This window comes from Mastigoproctus giganteus, chromosome 1 (genome assembly GCF_048544385.1).
Source record: "Mastigoproctus giganteus isolate SK-2022 chromosome 1, ASM4854438v1, whole genome shotgun sequence".
Classification (NCBI taxonomy): domain Eukaryota; kingdom Metazoa; phylum Arthropoda; class Arachnida; order Uropygi; family Thelyphonidae; genus Mastigoproctus; species Mastigoproctus giganteus.
In genome coordinates, this window is record NC_143575.1 from 50,889,450 (window position 1) to 50,911,318 (window position 21,869).

Here is a 21,869-nt window from a genome sequence, read left to right on the forward strand (position 1 = left end):
CAATTATATATTTATTTATTTTCTTTAGTAACGATATATATATACTGTATATATTTGTAAAATAGTAATCTGACGAATATTTGTTCCTTTTTTTAATTTTTTTTTGAAAACTTCACCGCATATTTAGTAAACTAGATAAACTAATTAATTGGCACACTGCAGTGGTGTTAGTTTTTTAAACAACCAGTTCACTATGATCTTCCTTCTATGGAGAGCAAAGTATAATAGCAATACTGTTTTTCTAAACATTATTAGAGATTCCTCTACGAGAAAAGCATTTTAAGAGAAAATTTAAGCGACTACTTCAAGACTTTCATTGTAACAACAAGGAAACTCCCAAATTGGAATTTCTTGGTATAGACAAATTTTTAAAATACCATGAAATCTATTATAGTGAAAATATTAAATATTCACTAATTCATACAGGGAGGCGGTATGAATTAGAGCCGTAATTTGGCTACACTCGTGAAAACTTGTTGCATTAATAACAACATTATTTTTTAAAATTTTATAACTAAGCAGTTGATTTAGAACACAGCAGATAACACAGCCATTAAATAAAATATTTTTATTTAATGGCATATTTTTAAATAAAAAATAGTTCAAAATTAGTGTTCGAATTATTTGAAATGTTTTTCAGTACAGGTCCGTATAGAGTTGTTTTGTTTAAGGCCTAAAAGTGTATAAATGCATATCCGATTCGAGACGTGATAAAAAAAAAATGCGGTACGGGTTTTGAAGTTTTACTAGATTCATTTATTTTACAGTTGGTCTGTGTTAGGTAGATGGCAGCATGTGCCAGTATATGGCTCTCTTATTGGAAAAGTGGTTTTATGAAAGAAAATCCACTTCTGCTAATAAACCATTTTCATACTGTTTCATTGCTCTCCAGCTTATGATGGAACATTAACTTACTTCTCAGTACTGCACGAATTTCAGAAAGATAAAATAAATTTTCTGTTTATACTTTGGAACGGCAACACAAGAACAGAGGCGTTTACTCTTGTAAACTCGTGGCTGTTCTGAAGAGTAAATCTACAAGAATATTACCATATTTTTCATGCTTACATCTAGAGTCGCTTACATCTAGCACCCAAAATTTACAAATACAAATAACATTGCGAAGTAAGGTTTCCTAACCTTACTCCACACTTTTTCTTGAATTTTTTTTTTTTTTTTTTTGGTGCAGTAACGGTTACGTACCCTATTCTGCTGTACTAAAAGTTTTGGAAGACGGTACAAATACCCATGGCTATCATACCAAAGTCATGGGGAAAGTGACATGCCCATGACTTTGCACCACACGTCGCACCATTTCTCTCCGAATCGGACCTCGCCAGTCAAGATAGAGGTAGTACTATACTGAAAATAATCAGGCGACTTACAACGTATAATTGAACACCTGTAAAATTTTACGGGCCTTAAAAAATTCTCAGTTTGTGTAATGCATTTCACGTTTATTTTGAATTAGTGTGAATATTTTTACTGGAATAAATCGCCACTGTTGCTGTCAGTATTTATAGTTATCCTGTGTGTGGGGTGGCATATATATATATATATATATATATATATATATTACGTCAGCCTTTAGCCCTCAGTGCAGTCTGGATTCGTCGAGACGACTCAAGAGGCATCAAAAGCATGACACAGGGATTCTGGTTCATGCTGACTTAAATGCTACTTTCAGATTTCTACTCCGAAGAGCTTGTTACAGCTTATCCCATACTTGCCCAATTAAATTGAGATCTGGTAACGGGAGTTAGCCGCAGTAGGCTGAATTCACGCTCGTGTTCCTGGAACAAGATCTGTATAATTATTGTCTTGTAACGTAAATTCATTATCCTGATGGTACAACATATTCGCAGATGGATACACTGCAGCCACGAATATGCAGTGTTTTCATATAAGATAAGGTTCGTTCGGAAGCAATTTCCAGATGGAATGTGGCGTCGAAATGCTGTTCCATTAGTATCAAAGTGCCCAATGTACACTACGAAAATACTTTCCACACCATCACATCGTCAGACTGCATTGTTGACACCTTGCAGGGTGGGTACATGAATTCGTCCGATTCTAATCCACCACTTCCAGTGTTGGAGTTACTCAGCCCACGGCAATCATACTTCCTTTTCTGTGTTCTGAAATACCGCTTTATTTAGAACTTAGCACTGACTGTAACCTTTCTGTTAACCTGCATAACTCTTGTCAGTTATGCAGGTTAACTGATATTGGCCTTTAGCATCGAGCTTTTTCTTGCTATAGGATGTCCACTGGCCGGATGGTATTTGGTTATTAGACCAATCTCAGTACACTCGAGGCAGTCATACGAAAAAGCCCAGTGTTGCAATTTTCCAGACAGTCATACCGATGCTTCTGGCACAGACTACCACGCCATTCAGACGTTTAAATCTTTCGTATTGCCCATTCTCGCTGAATTGCGCACATATAGCAACCTTATGCATCAAACTCCCTGCTTTATATTGCATAGAACGAATAACTAATACTGTTACTGAAGGAGCGCTTTCATGAAAAGGATTCCTTCGCATTTTGGTAGCACAGTTGGTATAATCACCGTCTTCCCCACTCCAGTTGACAAATTATTAAGTTAGATTCCGTCAACGACCGGAGGAATTTTTATGGGTCTTTTCACAACGTGGCTGAGTTGGTGGGTATCGAGGATAGCATTGTTGTTTTTTATCCCTTAAACTCCGCTTTTTCGTCCGGCAAATCGACCACAGAACACACGCAATTTACAGACATATTATATACGGAGCAACATGGCCCAAGTCCTGGTTCGCCTAAAATCCTAGAACTACATACAACATGAAAAGGGTGATGTGCCTAATAATGTAACTATTCAGTGTATATGAGTTTTAAAGCAATCTCGTTTAGAATATGCTTGGTCCTTAGACATTCTAAGTAGATTTATTTTTAATATTTGTTTTTATAATTTAATTCGGGGCTTCTTCATCGCAGATGACAGTCCCTGAGTCATCAATGGCTTAGATGGTAATGGATTCACTTTCATTTCTCTTTACAGAAACCGACTCTCGCCCCAGAAGGTGTGACTGCAGAGATTGCCGTTGCTGTCCTGCTGCTCAGTGCCGCTCGAGATGTGACTGCGAAGATTGCCGTTGCTGCGATGCTGCCAAATGCTGCTCGGAATGCAAGTGTGACAAGTGCAGGTGCTGTGACGCCGCAAAATGCTGCTCACAATGCAAGTGCGACGACTGTCGTTGCTGCAGTGCAGCCAAATGTCGGGATGAGTGCAACTGCAAACGCTGCGGTTGTTGCAGTGCCGCTAAATGTCGCGATGAGTGCAAATGCAAAGAATGTCGCTGCTGTTCCGCAGCAAAATGTAGTAGCCGATGCTCGTGTGATCGTTGTCGTTGTTGTGAAGCTGCTAAGTGCTGCCGCAAGTGATAATGCAATGAAGCACTACACTGTTTAAATTGTGTCAGAATTAAAGCTAATTTATACTAATACTCATACTGTTGATGTTAATATTTGGATATTAATATAATTAGATACCAACTGATGCTAATAATTAAAACTAATTTTTAATCACTGTGAAGTGTGAACTGACTGATAATCTGCTGTCAGAATAAAAATATTCTACAAATAACATTATTTAAGTTATTATTAGTTATAATAATTTAATCAGCCCACACATTTGTATGTGGCTTGGTCAATGTCGCTAACAGTTTTGTGAAATTTCAAAAATGAACTAAGAAATCATTGCAGTAAATGTTTAAGAAAAAATTTACAGTATCAATAAATACTTTGTGAATCTAATACTTTTTTTTGACTTTTTAATATTCACCATTTAAGCACTTAATTAGTCATCTCTTTATTAAAGCCAACACACAGCACATTAAAATACAATTAATGTAACGTATTCAGGTGAATTGTGTTTACAATTAGAAATATAATCAACAATATTTGTTGATTATATTTCTAAAAATATAAAGAAATGATTCAAATTTATTATCAGAATAGACAACATTAGATGAGTACATATCATTTAACTGTCCAGGTCATACTGACGAAATATATTTTTAGTAGCAGTGGTAGGGTTTTAGGAGCATCAACGACTAGAGCCATATTGCTTCGTGTATATTGTCTGTAAATTGCGTGTGTTCTGAGGTCGATTTTTTGTTTGCTGAACGAAAAACCAGAGTTTCCGGGAGAAAAAACCATGCTACCCTCGCCTGAGACTGATTAACTCTGCCACGTTGGGAAAAAGGTCCATAAAATTTACTCCCGTCATTGACGGGACTATATTTTCAGTATGAGGCTGGGCACCCTCATATGCTAGAGAAAGCCCTGGCCATAGGCTTGAATTCTATCAATGTTTAAAAAGAGCCGCGTTGGATACCCTTTTCTGTTGCAATGAAGCTGCCAATTGTTATTTGGTAAAAACAACAGAAAATGATTAATAATAATAATAACAACACTGAAAACACATCATATATTAAGTACACTATGTTATGTATACTGAATACTGACAGCCAAATTAACATCATCCATCAAGCTTGCGTAAACTCATTTTGTTGGGTTTTAAAACAACGATGTTAAAGCAGAATGTTTCTTTCTTTTGCTGCTTGTCAACATTTGAGTTCGCTGCAGCATGTTTTCAAAAGTTTGGTAGGTGAGAGAGTAAAGAAAATGATAACCTTCAGGAGAGCAATCAATAAGACTCATAGGACACCTCTGCCTCCCAGAAATCACCCATCCCTATCTTAAAGCCTTAAAAAGTTATAGGGAAGAAACCCACGAACCTTAGCTAGGCTGTTAAACTGAGAGAAATCATAATTTCCCCTTCCCCCTACAACTATTTGAGAGTTCGCTGCGGCCAACTATTATTACGCAAATATCGATGTGTAGTAAAGAAAAGAATTCTCCACAAAGTGGAGAATTCTTTTCTCTACTGTGCATGTGGTGAAAGAGAAGACTGGAACCATCTAGTATTAGTATTAGTATTAGTATTAGTAACGGCCGCAAGGTGCAAGAAAGCCTATGGCTTATGCTGCACCAGCCAAAAAAAAAAAAAAAAAAAAAAAAAAAAATCCGAACAAAACAATGATAAAAACAAAAAAATAAATAAATAAATAAATAACTAAATAATAATAATTAATAAATAAAAAAAAAATAAAATAAAAAATAAATAAAAAGGAAATTAAACCTATTATCCTATGCGCTTCCCTTACCCGAAAGTACTATCCAGATGACCTTTGAATTTCCCCAAACTGTCGGCCTCTACCACCCATGAAGGCAACTTATTCCAGTAATTTATAACTCGCTGGCTAAAATAAAACTTCCTGCAGTCCAATCTAAACATTTCCCCCTGTAACTTGAATTTATGTCCCCTAGTTCTAGCATCATTTATAATCTTGAAAATTTTGTCCTCATTCATTTTACTGATGCCTCTCAGAGCCTTAAACACCTCAATCAAATCTCCTCTAAGGTGTCTAGTTTCCAAACTCTGCAACCCACATATTCGAAGTCTTTCTTCATAAGGACGCCCTTTTGCCGATCTCACCAGGCGAGTTACCCTTCTTTGCACCCTTTCAAGAAGCTCGATGTCTTTCTTCAGGTGCGGTCTCCATACTTGAACACAGTATTCCAAGTGTGGTCTAACATAAGCCTTATATAATGGGATTATCATGTCCCTATCTCTACTTGCAAAAGTTCGATAGATCATCGATAGGACACCATGGGCCTTCCTTGCAACCTGTTTACAATGCTCAGAGAATTTCATGTCTGACCGTATCGTAACACCCAAGTCCCTTTCCTCCAGTACTGGGTTTAGTTGAACTCCACCAAGTGAATAAGTTTTTTTGGGATTACTGTTTCCCAGGTGTAATACCTTACACTTTGTTGTATTAAAGCACAGCTGCCATTTTTCTGACCATTCCTGAAGTCTATCTAGGTCTCTCTGAAGAAGCTCAGCTTGACAGTGATCATTAACTACTCTCCCAATTTTAACATCATCTGCAAATTTAGACATCACGCCCTCTATCCCTTCATCAATGTCGTTTATGAAAATTAAAAACAACAGTGGTCCTAATACTGATCCTTGGGGAACCCCACTTCTTACATCAACCCAATCTGAGGAATAGCCATTTATCACAACCCTCTGCCTCCTGCCCTGAAGCCATCCTTCTATCCATGTATATACCTTTCAACACTATGAGGACCTCCGCAGCATCCTGTTTACTCGTATACAAGATAACTCTCAAGTAAATGAACACTTATTCATCACAGAAGAAAACTACTACTATGAGTTTACCAAGTTTGCACAAGCCCTCTTCACAAGACGGAGCACCCTATTGCCAACACAAAATAGGAACAACCCAAACATCTATGTAGTAAAGAAAATAATTCTCCACTTGCTATCAGCCTAAAAAAATATTTTCTACTGGTTGATTGTTCTGCATACCTAATTGCCTGATAAGGGATACTCATTTCAGCATGGAAGATTTCCCGCTTGTAAGAACAAATAAAAAAAATGTGCTTCTCTGATCGGAGTTCATCTGAAACTGGTGGACGCATTTAAGGCTTGATGCATACTTCTGACAATAAAAATATCCTACGATGCTCGTTGGGAAATAAGGAAATAGAGCAATTGTCTCTTTTTTATATATCTTACCTACGTCCAATATTATAGTGGTCTTTTCAGACACAGTGATTACTAATTACTATTAGAATGGCTATATATCTCAAGGAAGCGGACTTTTTTTCTACATCTGTTCAAAAAAATCACTCATACATACTTTCCCCATCATCAAACGGGGCCATTAAATTCCACTTTGGCAGGAAATTTATTCCAATGATCTACAACTCGCTCCCCAAAGATCCACTTTGTGATATCCAGCCCTCTGCTACTCGGCAACAGAAGGTTGGATTTGCCTCCTGTTTCTTATCTCTCCTCCCTGGAGAACACTATCCACGCTCATTTTACTGATCTACTTCAGTGGTCCTATTCGGCTCAAACAGGCCCCACATTAAGATGTTTTGTTGTCAAGGTTTGCAGTCAGCCTTCTCTTCTACACCATTCAACAAATGGACACGGAAATGTTTCTAGAAGCGCTGTTTTTTTTCTTTTTTAGGCGCGGCATCCTGACTTTAATATAATACTCCTGGCTCGTTATGCAAATAGACATAGAATAAATATTAGACCACATTTACAAATCACACTGGAGAATCTTATACATAAATTTTAAATTTGTATATATACACGTATACAGTATATACAATAACCTCTACGCTCATCAATAATTCTCGTTTCTACCCATGCACTAAGTTTGTGTCTAATTGCTTTTCATTTAATAGTTCTTTCAACAGTTCGTAGTTATAGTTTCACCTCGTATTACAATCCTACATATTCGTATTGGTTTTGACACTCCATTTATCAACACATAATGTAGACTTCAATCAACAAATAACATTTTTATCTCGTCAGACTCTCAATACTGTTACTAACTAAACTTAGGCAATCATCTAACTCTAGCACATAATCTCTCTACCTACACTGGCAATTATATTAAGTGAAATTTGCACGTATCGTATACAAATCGAATTTTTCATGACTTGGATTCTCAGGAATGTCTACCATTTACCCGATCAACTAGCATAAAGCTGCTAATAACATATTCTGTTCCCACAACCAGTGTCACCAATAACAATGATCCTTTCTCGGGGAATATCTCATGTGAGGAAAAACACGGTGATCATTTGACATATGCAGTTTTATTTGATTCGAACCTTGGCTAATTAGGAATGCCCACCTACGTCATCTAAAGTTTCAGAAAATAAGAGGAACGAAAAATTGTTTTTTTTAATGTTCAGTCATCATGGTGTTGCTTGTTTTCAGAAGACGACTTTAGTGGATAAGTTGGCGACTACGACCTCCTCCTCCTTCCGGCACCGTAGTGAAAAGGCCTGCGTTTAAATCTCACTTGGAGAATCGGAGACTTTTGTTGATTTTTTTGCGCAAATATCCAATTAGTTGGATATGTAGGTAAAAAATCTAGAAATTTTAAATACCAAAATCATCATGTACAATTCAATACATTCAATTTAGAGTGGGAAGTTCCACAGAAGTTCTAAGTGACCATCATCAGTTCGGACATACCTCCTCGATGCTCTTACTGCAAGAGAGAGAGATACATGGGTGTGGATATATATCGTAATGTGAAAGACTGCGGCCAACAGAAGGGACACGGATTTGGTTAAAATTGTCATCTAGGGTGGTAATTTTTGTACACAAGCGTTTCATGTGTGCACATTGCCAAGCGCGACTGTAAGCTTCCAATTGATCGTGGTTACAGTCACACGACTGCTAAATTCCTCTCATGGTGAATTCAGCACTGGTATTCTCTCTATCTTGTAAACTCCTCTGACCTTATGCAGCCGTCTCCGAGTATAAAAAGAAACTTATTTTATATAAAAAATATTTCGATGTGACGTAGCTGCTTTTTAATATTTTGATATAAAGGCATTATTGAAGGTTTCTACTGTCTATACAGGACATATTCTATTTAGGTCTGGTATCGAGAATCGAGCCCCAGTCCTTTACATTTGTGGCAAGTGGCATAATGGCTCAACCTTAAGATGCATCTAGGGTGGTGTTCGTGGACTTCGAGGTCCCTCGAAATCCACGAACTCCCTCTGGTGGGATAGCACCCTCGGGTCGCTACGTTCAGCAATGTGTGATAATCATATTTACCAAACTATGAGATCATACTTTCAAGACAGACAGATCAAGGTTTGTGCCAAACACCTGACTTACAGCATGAATGCTTCCAGAGGATGCCCGCAGTGTTCAGTCCTGGGGCCTCTCCTCTGGAATGCAGTCTTAGACCAATGGCTGACAAAGGATAATGGGGATTGCCTAAAAATTGCATATGCAGACGATTGGCGGTGGGCGTTACTGGAAGGTCGAGATAAATTTTGGAACAAAAGATCCAAACAATATTGGATGATTTATCCAACTGCGCCAATCTAAATAAGCTCAAAATTTCCCCTACAAAAACTAATTTCAGGGTTTTTCGAAAGCAATTCAATTATGGCAGACCTCCCAGATTTATCCTAAATGGTTCACAAATCCCCTACGTATCCAGCACCAAGTACTTGGGACTTACAATCGATGACAAACTAAACTTTCATGCTCATGTATCCAAAATTTCTGAGAAAATTGAAAACTTCACGGCTGGAATTGCAAGGATTTCCAGAAAAGAATGGGGCCTTAGCAAAAAGACATTGTCTTTATACTATAAGACAATCTTCCTACCGATTGCTGCGTACGTAACAGGTGTTTGGTTTTGGAGGGTTTCAAAAACTAAGATTAGAACTAAACTTATTTCATTACAGGGTGCGGTGTTGCTCACTCTTCTTCAAGCTCCTAGGACGGTGTCAAATAATGCTCTACACGTTCTAGCAGGAACCCTGCCTCTGGATTTTTATATCTCCTACAGGGGTATGATCTATAATTTCAAAAAAGGAATTTCTGTAAATATTTTTAACATTGTAACAGACCCTGCGAACAGAAAAAAAGAGGAAAAACGAAGACTCTGGAAGGAACTCTGCTGTCTGGCAGCAAAGATGGGCTCAAAGTGAAAATGATGAGGTTACACGAAGATACATTTCAAATGTTGAATTCGCATCATTACCTACAGTCTCAAAATAGTTTGTGCCTAGCATGCACCACATCATATTTAATGACTGGCCACGGGTCGCTCAGGGCTAAACTTTTTGAAAGGGGCCTTGGGCCTGACCCTTTCTGTCACTGCGGTGCATCTGAGACATGGCAGCACGTTCTCTTTGAATGTAATCAACATCTGAATGTAAGACAGGTACTGCTGAGTAAAATAAATAATCTCTCAGAAAATAATGTACATTTGCTCATTGAAAATTCTGATGTCTTCACTACATTTCAACAGTTCTCTGCGGCAGTTTCAAGAAAAGACTTGCGGCTAGAAACTCTACTACGGAGTCATAATGATCCAGATTAACTTACTTCTCGGAAGAACATATCGGAAGATAGCCATCAACGCAACAGGAAATGATAGGTAGACCCCTTTCTCCTCTAAGTGATGCTGGACGGCTCACCAAGAAGCTTTTGTATAAATGTGCCTAAATTATTAGGAAGCTTACCTTGCAGAATTGTAAATAATTGCCTAACCATACAGTTAAGAATATCCATACTTCTGTGCACCCCAACACGCTTCTCTCTTATGAAATCTTATTTAAAAAAAATAAAATTAGATCTTCACCCCACAAGATGAATCCTGCAATAATCTGAAATGCTATCAAGCCCATTGAACACAAAAAACTCCAATTTCTGCTTTCTGACTGAATATTTATAACTACGCTTATAGGGACACCTTCTGCAAGAATGCTCAGTGCTACTGCGAGAGCTTTAGTGCATGCTGGGAACTTCCTCTCCTGGTAAGTCCCCCGATGTATAAATTTTGTAGAATGGTATAAATCGCTTTATAGTAACCTTTAAGGTTTCATTTCCTATAGCCTAAAGCTCAGGAACACTATGCGAACTCTCCACATGGAAATCGCCTTGAGGAACTTCTACAGCCCTACTCTACAAGCTCAAATTCTGCTAGGGAAGAAATTAAATCAGACTATATATTTCCTGAACAGTTAGACTACTGGACAGTCTTTACAATTGTATAAAACAAAAATACGTGTAACTATTGGTAAGTAACAATTAATATTGCTGTAAAAACGACTGTAAATAATTTTCAAATTCTGTTGCTAGAATTGATCAGAGAGAGTGGTAAATCTCACCGGAATGGGTAATAAATGTTAATAGTTTATTTCCTTGTTAATGTTAAAGCTAATAGGGTAACTGATAGACACAATGCTATTGAAAACTGCAGGGTTCTTTAAAAATGTTTCCCTCGGCTGTGTGACTTCAATGGGTTTTTGGAGCTCCTGCCTTGTTTTTTTTTTTTTTTTTTTTTTTTTTCTTTTGTGGGTTTCCCGGCCTGGGCAGCTTGGGAGCGGGATAGCTGCCACCCACTGGTATTGCGCTACCTCCAATGGGTGCGGGATTTTGTGCGCTTTGGCATGTAAGAGGACAAAAAACCCAGGCTCGGCTACTCGTGCCTGGGGAAGGGCAGCAGGCAGCAGCTGCCCAGGTGTTGGCTGCTGCTCTGCAGAGGTCCAACACTCAATACAGATCCAATAGGTGGAGTTGTGCTATGCCTAGGGGCCACCCTAGATACCAGGACACACACACACACACACACACACACACACACACACACACACACACACACACACACACACACACTAGCCTAGTCTTCAGGGGTTGCCCGCAGCGCTCTGTCCTGGGACCCCTTCTGTGGAATCTGGTCAGTGATGAGTACTTAAACTTTGACCTGAACACAGTAAAAATACATAAATACGTCGATGATTTGATAATGATACTTGAGGCAAACAGCAGATCCCAAATGGAAGAAACGGCAAATCAAGCCATTTCAACACTTCTGCACTGGACTCAAGAGAACCAGCTCAGAATTTTGCCGGAAAAAACGAGTTCAATCCTCTTGAGGGGTTCTTTGAATATTAGGAGGCCCCCACAGATAAAAATCAACGGAACAACCATAAAGCTAAAAATGGAACTAAAATGTCTCGGGATAATCCTGGATAAGAACATGTCATTCATCCCACATCTCAATTACCTACATACCAAAATCAGGAATTACTCCGCTATGATATCCAGAGTTATCAGAAGGAACTGGGGCTTAAAGAAGAGGACACTCTCTCTTTTCTACAAGGCAATTTTTATTCCCTCTCTGTCATATGCCGTAGGTGTCTGGTACAACAAAGCAATCACTGCAGTAAACAAGAGAAAACTAGACACCATACAGCGCTCTATTCTCCTGACTATCTCCAGAGCGTGTTGTACGGTTAGCACCCACCCACTCCAGGTCCTCATTGGATCCCTTCCCCTGGACCTGGAAATTGTGCGCTGTGGGCTGCTTTACCAACTGTCCAGTCTGCGTGGGTAGCACAGTGGTATCGTCACCGTCCTCCTCACACCGGGCGGAAAAGGCCCGGGTTCGAATCCCGTCGATGACGCGAGGAACTTTAGTGGGCTTTTTTCACTCCGTGGCTGAGTTAGTCGGTCTCAGGCGTAGATAGCAAGGTTTTTTCCCTCAGAAACTGAGGTTTTTTCGTCCAGCAAAACAGGCAAATCGAGCAAAGAACACACGCAATTTACAGACACGAATGCGGGTTAGTGTAATCATTTACGGGTAACCATTTACGGGTAACCCTAATATAGTAATTTTTTTTTTACCAACTGTCCAAAGGGAGAGTGGCCACCTGCATTGGCTTCACCACCGATCCAACAAACAACACAAATGCTGAATAGAGACGTCTAATGACACACCTGTTGCAGACCTAGCAGGCCCGATGGTCTGACTCCCCGAAACGAGCCATAACATGGAAATTCTTCTCAGACTTACCTCAGATATACCCCGCATAGTTCGCTCCAGGCCTACATACCACCTTTCTCCTCACGGGACATGGGTCCTTCAGGAGGAAACTCTACGACTTTGGTCTCTCAGATCCACCGCAGTGTCACTGCGGAGAGGAAGAAACCTGGGACCACCTCATGAATGAATGTCCTATCTACGAAGACCTGCGCCGCATCCTCATGACAAAGATCCAGTTCACATTCAGGAACCAAGAACAGCTCGTGTTGCAAAATGAGGAACACTACCGTGCCTTCGCACTCTTCTAGCAGGAGCTATTTTCAAGACAAAAAACTCTTCCACGACCGTAGAACCACAGACTGACACCTCGTAAAGCTACCGGCATGGCTTTTCAGCAAGTCTACAAGCCCACAACGATCAGTCCAAATCCTCCAAACCCATCGACTCTTAAGAGAAAATACACTGCAAGAACCAGAGGAGAGGATAAGAAAAGAAATGGAAAAGAAAGGGAAAGGGAAAGAATAAAGTAAAAGGAAAGAAGTAAGAGAGAAATGGTTTGAAGGAAAGAAAGAAAAACACATCGACTGCAAAAACCAAACCTGGACGGGATTCTGTCCCATGCCTTATCATCTTGGCGGAGCTCAATCTGAGTTCAGAAATGTCCTCCCCCTGCACTAGCTATCCGCTATCCCACAGTACCTTGCTGCCAACACGCCACCTGGCGATCTGGAGCAGGCACCTTGACTGGCCACTTGCATTCCCTCTCCGAGGCGGGGTCGGGGAGGGGACGGGGACGGGGAGTCTTTTTCGCCTCCTCTCCTCTCCTCCGGCCCCCCTTTTCCCTTCTGGTGGGGATTGGGCCTGCCCCACTGACTCTTAATGCAAGCGAATGCCCCACAGAACAAAATTTAAATAAGTTCAAATTAACTTTCGCCCATATTCTAGGCCTTTCCTATTCAAGCGACATTACCCTTTGCAATTGAAATAAATCCAATTAAATGAAAAAAAAAATTTTTTTTACGTCCTAACCACTCAAATCTCAGGACATTATGTGGCAGGACCTGCCAGAGTGACTATCTTAAACTACTAGTGTACCTGGTCTGCCTCCACGGGGCGAAGTGCGGACAAAGTCAGGCCTAAGTAGGGGGTCTGGCGGCTAAATGGCCAGAGTAACAAACGTAAACAATACCCATATACTTTTAAATCTCTGTCCTTAATGTTCTGTATCACAAGACAATGCATACCACGCGGAGATGGGGGAAACCCCTGGTGCCGTTTGACCCAAAACACACTTTACATTAGCCTATTCCCAGGAAATTAAGCAGCAGGACCTGCCAGAGTGAATTTACGGCTACTGGGTTCCTAGTCTGCCTCCAAGGGGCATAAGTGGGGCAACGTTCGGCCTCAATAGGGGTCCAACGAAATGACCAGATGAACAATGGTACAGAACACTACACATGAACAATTCCCACACACTTTTAAATCTCTGGCATTTCCCAGTGAACTGGTTCACTACAATGAAAACAACACGCAGATGGGGGAAATCCCTGGTGCCGTATGACAACAACACACACTTACACTACTCTAGCCTATCGAACAACAGCGGTGCATCCAGGTGCCATGGCTTCACGTTGCTTTCTTCAAATGGGGATACGCTCAGTAGCATAATAGAGTTGGAAACGGTATTCATCAGGTATTCACATATCGATGAACAGATTTCCTCACGTTCATGGACACTGACATGTAGAAATCTGTCGCGCCAATGCAAGGTACAGTTTCTTGAAGTGCTGTGTTACAAGACTAGCCAAATGAGATTCACCATGGGTGTCGACCACACGTGGTCCTACGTACGACCTTTGGCTAGTTGTTCCACTGCTGCTGAGCTAGTCACAGTAGACTCGTGACACCACAGAACGGGAGCAATTAATCATGTTGGCTGTTGTCGAGAAACTTGCACTTGCTTGTCTTGCCCCTACAATCACTCCATGTTCGAATTCGCAAAGATCTCGACGCTGACCCATTCTTCCTGGCAGATACACAAAAACTGTTTACAATGTGTGCGAACTACAATTTGATACCGACCATTCCAGATTTTTGGCCTTCACCATCATGACAGACCCGTTCATTCCTACGCAAGGGGGTGCTGCTAATACAAGGCCAACGCAGTGTATATTAAAAGGCTTTACTGGTGGTAAGAAAATTGTATGTCACTACACTTTATAGCAGTTTCTGGTCGAACAATGGTTCATTAACGCTTAATTTTTGGATAGCTCAGTATTGAAATCAGAAAAAAATAGTCCTCTGAGAGAGAGAGAGAGAGAGAGAGAGAGAGAGAGAGAGCATTCTTGGGAATCACAATCGATTCTACTGTAATTCTGATGAAAATTTTAATTTTTTAATTACTAGTACAGTATTTTGTATTTATCTTATCGTAAAAAAAAATCAGAATATCTTAGATACCTTAATCTTTCTTCCCCGGCTAGTTTGGTTGTTTCGAGAGGATTTAGGCCAGTGGCGTAGCTACCATATAGGCAGGCAAAACAATTGCCTCCGGGCCCTTTAGGGGCCCAGCGTCTTTGGCTGTCTCCTGTTTTTGCAATTTTCATTAATTAAGTAGGGGCCCGTACATGTTCTTTGCCTCCAGGCCCGAAAACGTGTAGCTGCGCTACTGGTTTAGGTGCATCCACAGTTCATGCAGTCGTATGTCTTTGTGCTCATGGGGTGATTTGTACACTGAGTGATCACTGAATTATAACCACCCCTATGAAAACTGAATGCGACCCGTTGACCACGTGAGGTACGAGAGTGCGCAATTAGACGACCTACGTAGCATAGATAAGGTGTCAGTGGTTCAGTAGGTAGTAAAATTTCGAGTGTGATGGGTAAAAGGAAGGATTTATCGGAATTTGATCAAGGCCAGATTGTGGGAGCTCGACGACCTGGTGCCTCGATTTCCCAAACAGCTGAACTGGTGGGGTGTTCTAGAGCCGCCGTTGTTAAAGTGTACCAGGACTGGCGTTAAAATCGTCAAACAACCCAAAGGAAAGACAAGACTGCAAAAGTCAGCGAAAGGTTGATGTCAGAGGTAAGCGCCAGGTCCAACGACTCTTACAGGAGCAGCACTGTTTAAGAATTGACAACCCAATGCAAAATGGGCCAACCCGGAACAATATCTGGCATGACCATGCGTCGCACGCATGGGCTATAGAGCAGACGACCTCTACGGCATTCTCTTCTAACCAAGGTTCATCGGCGTAAAAGACTCGTCTGGTGCAAACAGCGTGCAAATTGGACGTTAGAAGATTGAATGAAGGTTTTTTTTTTTTTTTTTTTTTTTGGAGCATTAGCAACTAAGGCCATATTGCTCCGGGATATGCGGTGGTCATTCCCTGACCTTTCCGCATCCTCCGTATTTGGTGGTGACGGGCTCGCACCCCGGTCTAATCAAGAAGCGTGTGCTATGCACTGCTGCTCCTTCCCACCTGGCTACGGAGACGCCGAATGAAGGTGTGATGGTCCGATTAGTCATGCTATTTACTCCACACCGTGGATGATCGTGTACGGATTTGGCATCAACAACACGAGACTCTTCATCCATCATGCATGGTATCAAAAGTGGAGGCCGGTGGAGGCGGCTGTATGGTGTGAAGCATGTTTAACTGGCAAGAAATTTAGCTTGTAATTAATTCAAACTTTCTTTCTATACATTCTGTCTCATATCTCTCTATCGAGTTTTCGAATAAAGGACTGGATTTTAAAGGATATTAAACGAGGTTGGGAGGTCAAATGGTTAATATGTAATGACACACAGTATTCGCATGCAAATTCTATATACTGTATTAACAAATGTTCAAAAGTTTGCAAGCTTTACACAAAAACAAAACAACCGATTATTTCTATTAATGAGAACGGAGCGTAATTTTAGTTAATTTTTATGTAAAGAAACAAATTAACACAAATGTTTCGTCATTTTCGGAATACCAAATATGGTGTAGTAAAAAAAAAAAAAGATTTTTTAAACAAAATTGCGACTATTACTCCCCGCTCCACCATAAAAAGATGAGTGGATGTTGTTATTTTCACTGCAGTTGAATTCCACGAAAATCCGGTGCGTTTTGCAATGTAATAAAATTTATTTAAACCTAACTATTCAGAATATATTCTTTATGATTTGATTTTTTGTTTTTAAATGATTGATTTTGGGAGTTGATTAAAAGCATAACTTGGTATAAAAAAGGGCAAGGTAATAAAAAACAAAGCAGCAATTAATTAAAAAAAAAAAAAAAAACCCGCCCAGCAACAAGCATTTCATGGAAGGTAGATAAATATTTGCCAGTATCAAATTTGATAGATAAAACAGTAGAAATTTGTTTTTATAAACCTAAATTTTTGTACATGATCAACGCAACAACCAATGAATGTCTTTTACGTTATAACTTTCACTGTGATAACTATGACATAATAGCAAACATTTTTCTGCACCCGGAACTTGTTTCTTTTCTGCACAGCACTCTATTATAATGATAAGAGCATTATAAAAATATTGGTCTGAGGATTTTCGTTACTGATCTGCTCTGATTTGATTGTTCCGTTTGCCTAAGAAGAGGAAGAAGATAAAAATCTACTATGGCTTCCACTGGTAAGAACTTTTTTTACCTTTCTTTCTATTGTTTTTTATTTTTTTATAATTCACAGTTCCGTGTGATGTTTTATTAACGTTTTTCTCTTTCGGTGGTCATTGTATTTTAATAATTTGCTATACTGTACTGTTGTTAGAGGACTATCAGGGAAAGCGGGGCAGACTGAAGATTTTTAAGCAATTTGCTTTGTTTCTTTACATGTAAAGTAAAAATTTAAAACCTATCTGTGATGAGTTGTACTTTATAATATTACCTTTAAACTCACAAGCTTTCGAGTGCCCCGCTGTTCACATTAAAAAAGAAAAACGACAATAATTGTCTACTAATGTGAAATGACCAGTTTGTTAACTTGTCCCACCGTCTTGTCCTCGTGGTCATTTTATAAAGAGAATTGCAGATTTAAACCATAAAAGCTAGAAAGTAAAAAGTAACAATTTCACGGACTCTATTTATTTAATTATTCAATTTAATTAAAGCCCTTGATTTTAGGTTTAGAAGTATAATTTTATACTTCTAAAACAACCTTCATATACAAACTTCATATACAACCTTCAGTTAACGCGCAGCTTAACACACCGGCCATTGCACTTGTGGAGGAAATGTGAAAGTTAAAATTTTTGTGCATAAAATTCGCAATATAAGATAGTGCCGGTACCAGTTTTGAGTTTTCTTATGAATTTTTACGACAAATGAGATTTAAAATCTCGATGCGACGAAGTCTCCAGTTCTGATGGCATTTCTTTCTCTACTCGTTTTTAAAACCTGTAAATAACGATCGCAAATATAATAGCCTACTTGACTTATTCAAGCTAAGATATTCAAGTAATCACTCTCAACATTTATGGAGATTTCGCATAAAGGTTGTCGAAGCAAGGTTTCATCTTAGAGTTTGCCTTCTAATTTTTGCAATGGAGTAACGAGTTTACCCTCTGATCATTCACAGCGTGTAATGGTAGACGGATCTCTGCATTCTAACTTTTCAACGAATACAAGTTTGTTTACTTGTATATAGTCAGCATAATAGGATTATCCGTTGCCCACCGTGCGCATGGGTACCTACTATTTTTGCTATACAGTATATGTACATCGGTGATGTAATTATAAAGATTTTTGTTATATAAAATTAATCGAAATATCTTACATAAACATGAATCAAGATCGAAGGATTTAACCGATCAAAAATTTTTCTAATATTATTATAGTCAATAAGTTAACAGCGCCTGTTTTGTAACTTTGAATTAATACTGATTTTTTTAACGCAGAAATCGCTAGATTTTCTCTGTCACTCTGTCGATTTCTAAATCGCCAATTAAAAGAAGACGGGTAGAATATTTTTGTACATTTTAATTAACTTTATTTTATTTACAGTATTTCTCACTTCTTTTATAAGGTTCAAAAGATATAATACACTACGTTAATGCTATAGTAATGGAAATACCGTATTCACTTTATTTATTCAAATAATTAAAAGTTTGCAAATTTTGTTGCTGCAATCTGTGTAGAGCAGAGGTTTCCAAACTTTTATATCTTACGATCCTCTTAAACTATTTCATTCTCCCTCCCACAACAAGTGCAAATAAACAATCTGACAAAACTTAGCTATGAATATACATATACGGCAATACAATTAATTAAATCAGGTTAACCAAGAAAATGGTTTTAAAAAGAATATTTGTTCATATTTATATTTTTTTAGGAATAGAAAATTTTGACTATTTTTTTTTAAGTGTCGTGCTTCATACAACACGCGTCCACCACAAAAACCAAGTGTGTCGACCGGGAAGGGGGGGGGGGGGTCGTCTTATTCATATAACCATAATATTTCTTAACTGCTACCACATTTCCACCTACGTGGTACCACTACATATGATAATTTTTTTACAATATATCATATTTCAAAAACAATAAAAAATGTTTCATTACAATTATTAAAAAAAAAAAAAAAGAACAAAAGAGAAAGAAAGAAACAAAGAAAAGAAGCTCTAGGCCGGAGATTCCCTTACACTTTGGAATATTCGGCCTAGAGCTTATTTTCTTTCTTTCTTTCTTCCCTCCCCCACCTCCTTTTTCTCTCTCTAGTCTGAAGATAGTTATTGCCGTTTTTCTGCCATTTTTACGTAAAACAGAAACGTACACTTGACCTTTAATCCATTGAAACCACTGAAAATTTTAACCGATAAAGAGACGCAGTGGATGGGTGAGTGCATATATATTTATTTTATTTTATTATTTTTTTATCAATTTCGTCTACTACTACATTACAGCATACATACAACTATATAGGACAATTTTTTTTAACAATATACTCGTACCATATTTTAAAAACTGTAAAAAATGTTTTCATTTAATCATTGCAATTATTTTTAAAGAAATATTTTATTCTGTTCAATATTTTAATATTTTTTATAATATAAAATGGTCCAATAATTGTTTTCTAAACCCTACATGTTAATTGTATAAATTTAATTTTTTTGGTTTACCTCAGCACAGTACGGTATATTATTTTAAAAATATTAAGTGGTTATTTGTCAGAATGTATTCGCGCTATTTAGAAAGTTAGAGAAACTGCCACAATAAGGCGTTAGTGTCGTGACTGACAATAAAATACCAAGGCATGTTGTGTAGTATATTATTATTATTATTTATAGTTACAGCTATGTTAAGTTGCCGTGCGTTTATTCTCTGTTCGATTTGGTTTTACATATTGAAAGTTCTGAAGAAAAATTCGAATTGGCCATCTTCATAGACTTCGAGGGAGCCTTCGATACCGTCTGGTGGGATAGTGCCTTGGCACGCCTTCGAACTGCCGCTTGCCCCCAGCAATTATACAGCCTCTTCCAGAACTATTTTTCCGACCGAGCAGTTATTCTCAAGTCAAAATTCCAGCAAGTCACAAGATCAGTAAATCGAGGTTGTCCCCAAGGGTCAGTCCTGGGACCCCTCATTTGGAACATAGTCCTCCAAGACTGGCTCTCCCGCACCTTCAGGAATACAAAAATTGTGGCCTTTGCCGATGATCTCACAGTTGTGGTGTCAGGGCATTCACGGAAGGCCATTGAAGAAAATGCAAACCAGGTCCTCGACGATCTCTCAACTTGGGCCGCACTTAATAAGTTGCATATCAACCCAACAAAAACTAAAATGATGCTATTCAAGAATAGACTGGATCTCAGGCGCCCACCGCAGGTAAAGATATGTAATGCTCAACTGCCAATCGTCACCGAAACCAAAGTACTTGGAGTGATTATTGACCACAAACTCAGCTTTCTTCCACATCTTGTTAATTTAAGAAACAAAGTTAAGAGATTCTCAGGAACCATCATACGCATCTCTAAGAATGATTGGGGACTCTCCAAAAGGTCCCTGCGGTTGTATTACAACGCAGTATTTTTACCAATTGTGACCTATGCAGCTGGAGCCTGGTTCCATCGGGTAACTCTTGTAAAGATGCGAGACCAGCTTGGAACCATCCAGAGGTCAATGTTAATGGCAATCTGCCGAGTGTGTAGAACGGTCTCCACTCCTGCCATTCAGGTCATTGCGGGAGCACTTCCGCTCGATCTACATGTCACCTTCCGAGGGCTGTGCTTCCGCATTACGAAAAATATCCCAACAAGGATCCTTGACATTGAGGTTAATCTGGATGCTGACCCCAAGGCTGAGATGACACGTTGCTACAACGAGCTCTTCAACATTTGGCAAACTCGATGGCATAATTCAACAAAGGGCATTGTCACAAAAAGATTCCTACCTGATGTAACCTACACTGCTACTAAATCTGTACAGTCTTGGTTCACCCCTTCACTAGAAACATCATACCTAATTACCGGACACGGATCCATGAATGAAAAATTACACCATCTGGGTCTCCACCCAACAGATCTCTGCCATTGTGGAGCCAAAGAGAACTGGTGGCATGTACTATTCGAGTTCATTGCGTATGCTGATCTGAGACACAACCTTGTCAGCTGTACACAGATCTCTGGCGAGCATCTAGAGCTCTTCCTACAGAACCCTAACAACCTCCCTGCACTGCAAACCTACTCAGCTGAAGTCTTTAGGCGCAGAAGAAGGATTAACAGACCACCAGTGGCAAACATCGATGACCCAGCAGTGGACTGAAACCGACCATGTATTTCCCCCCTCCCCCCCAGCCTGCTGCATGGGCTGTGGAGCTTGTTTCTGCGGCCTGTGTTCAGGAAGGAAAACATCTCTCTCTCTTTCTCTTCCCCCCCTCCCTTTTTTTTTTTTTTTTTTTTTTTTATAGATATATATGTATATATGTTTTTTTTTTTTTTTTTTTTCTCGCATTCTACAATCAGTCCATGGCTGTTTTTTTTTTGTTTTTTTTTTATTATTATTATTATTTTTTTATTTTAATTTTTTTTATTATTATTTTTTTTTATTTTAATTTTTTTTAATTTATTTTATTTCTTTAATTATTATTATTATTGTTTTATTTATTTAATTTATTTTATTTCTTTTATTATTATTATTTTTTATTTATTTATTTATTTTTTTTTTTTCTCTTTGCGTTCTAAATCAGTCACATGGTTGGTTTTTTTTTTTTTTTTTTTTTGCGTTCTTCAGGGTTGCTGTCACTTTTTTTTTTTTTTTTTTTTTTTGCGTTTTACAGTGATATTATTATTTTATTATTATTATTATTTTATTTATTTATTTTTTTTTTCTTTTGCACCACGGGAAAATCTAAATAAATATATGTTTTTTTTTTTTCTCTCCTCTGGAGTGGGCCCCTAGAGGAATC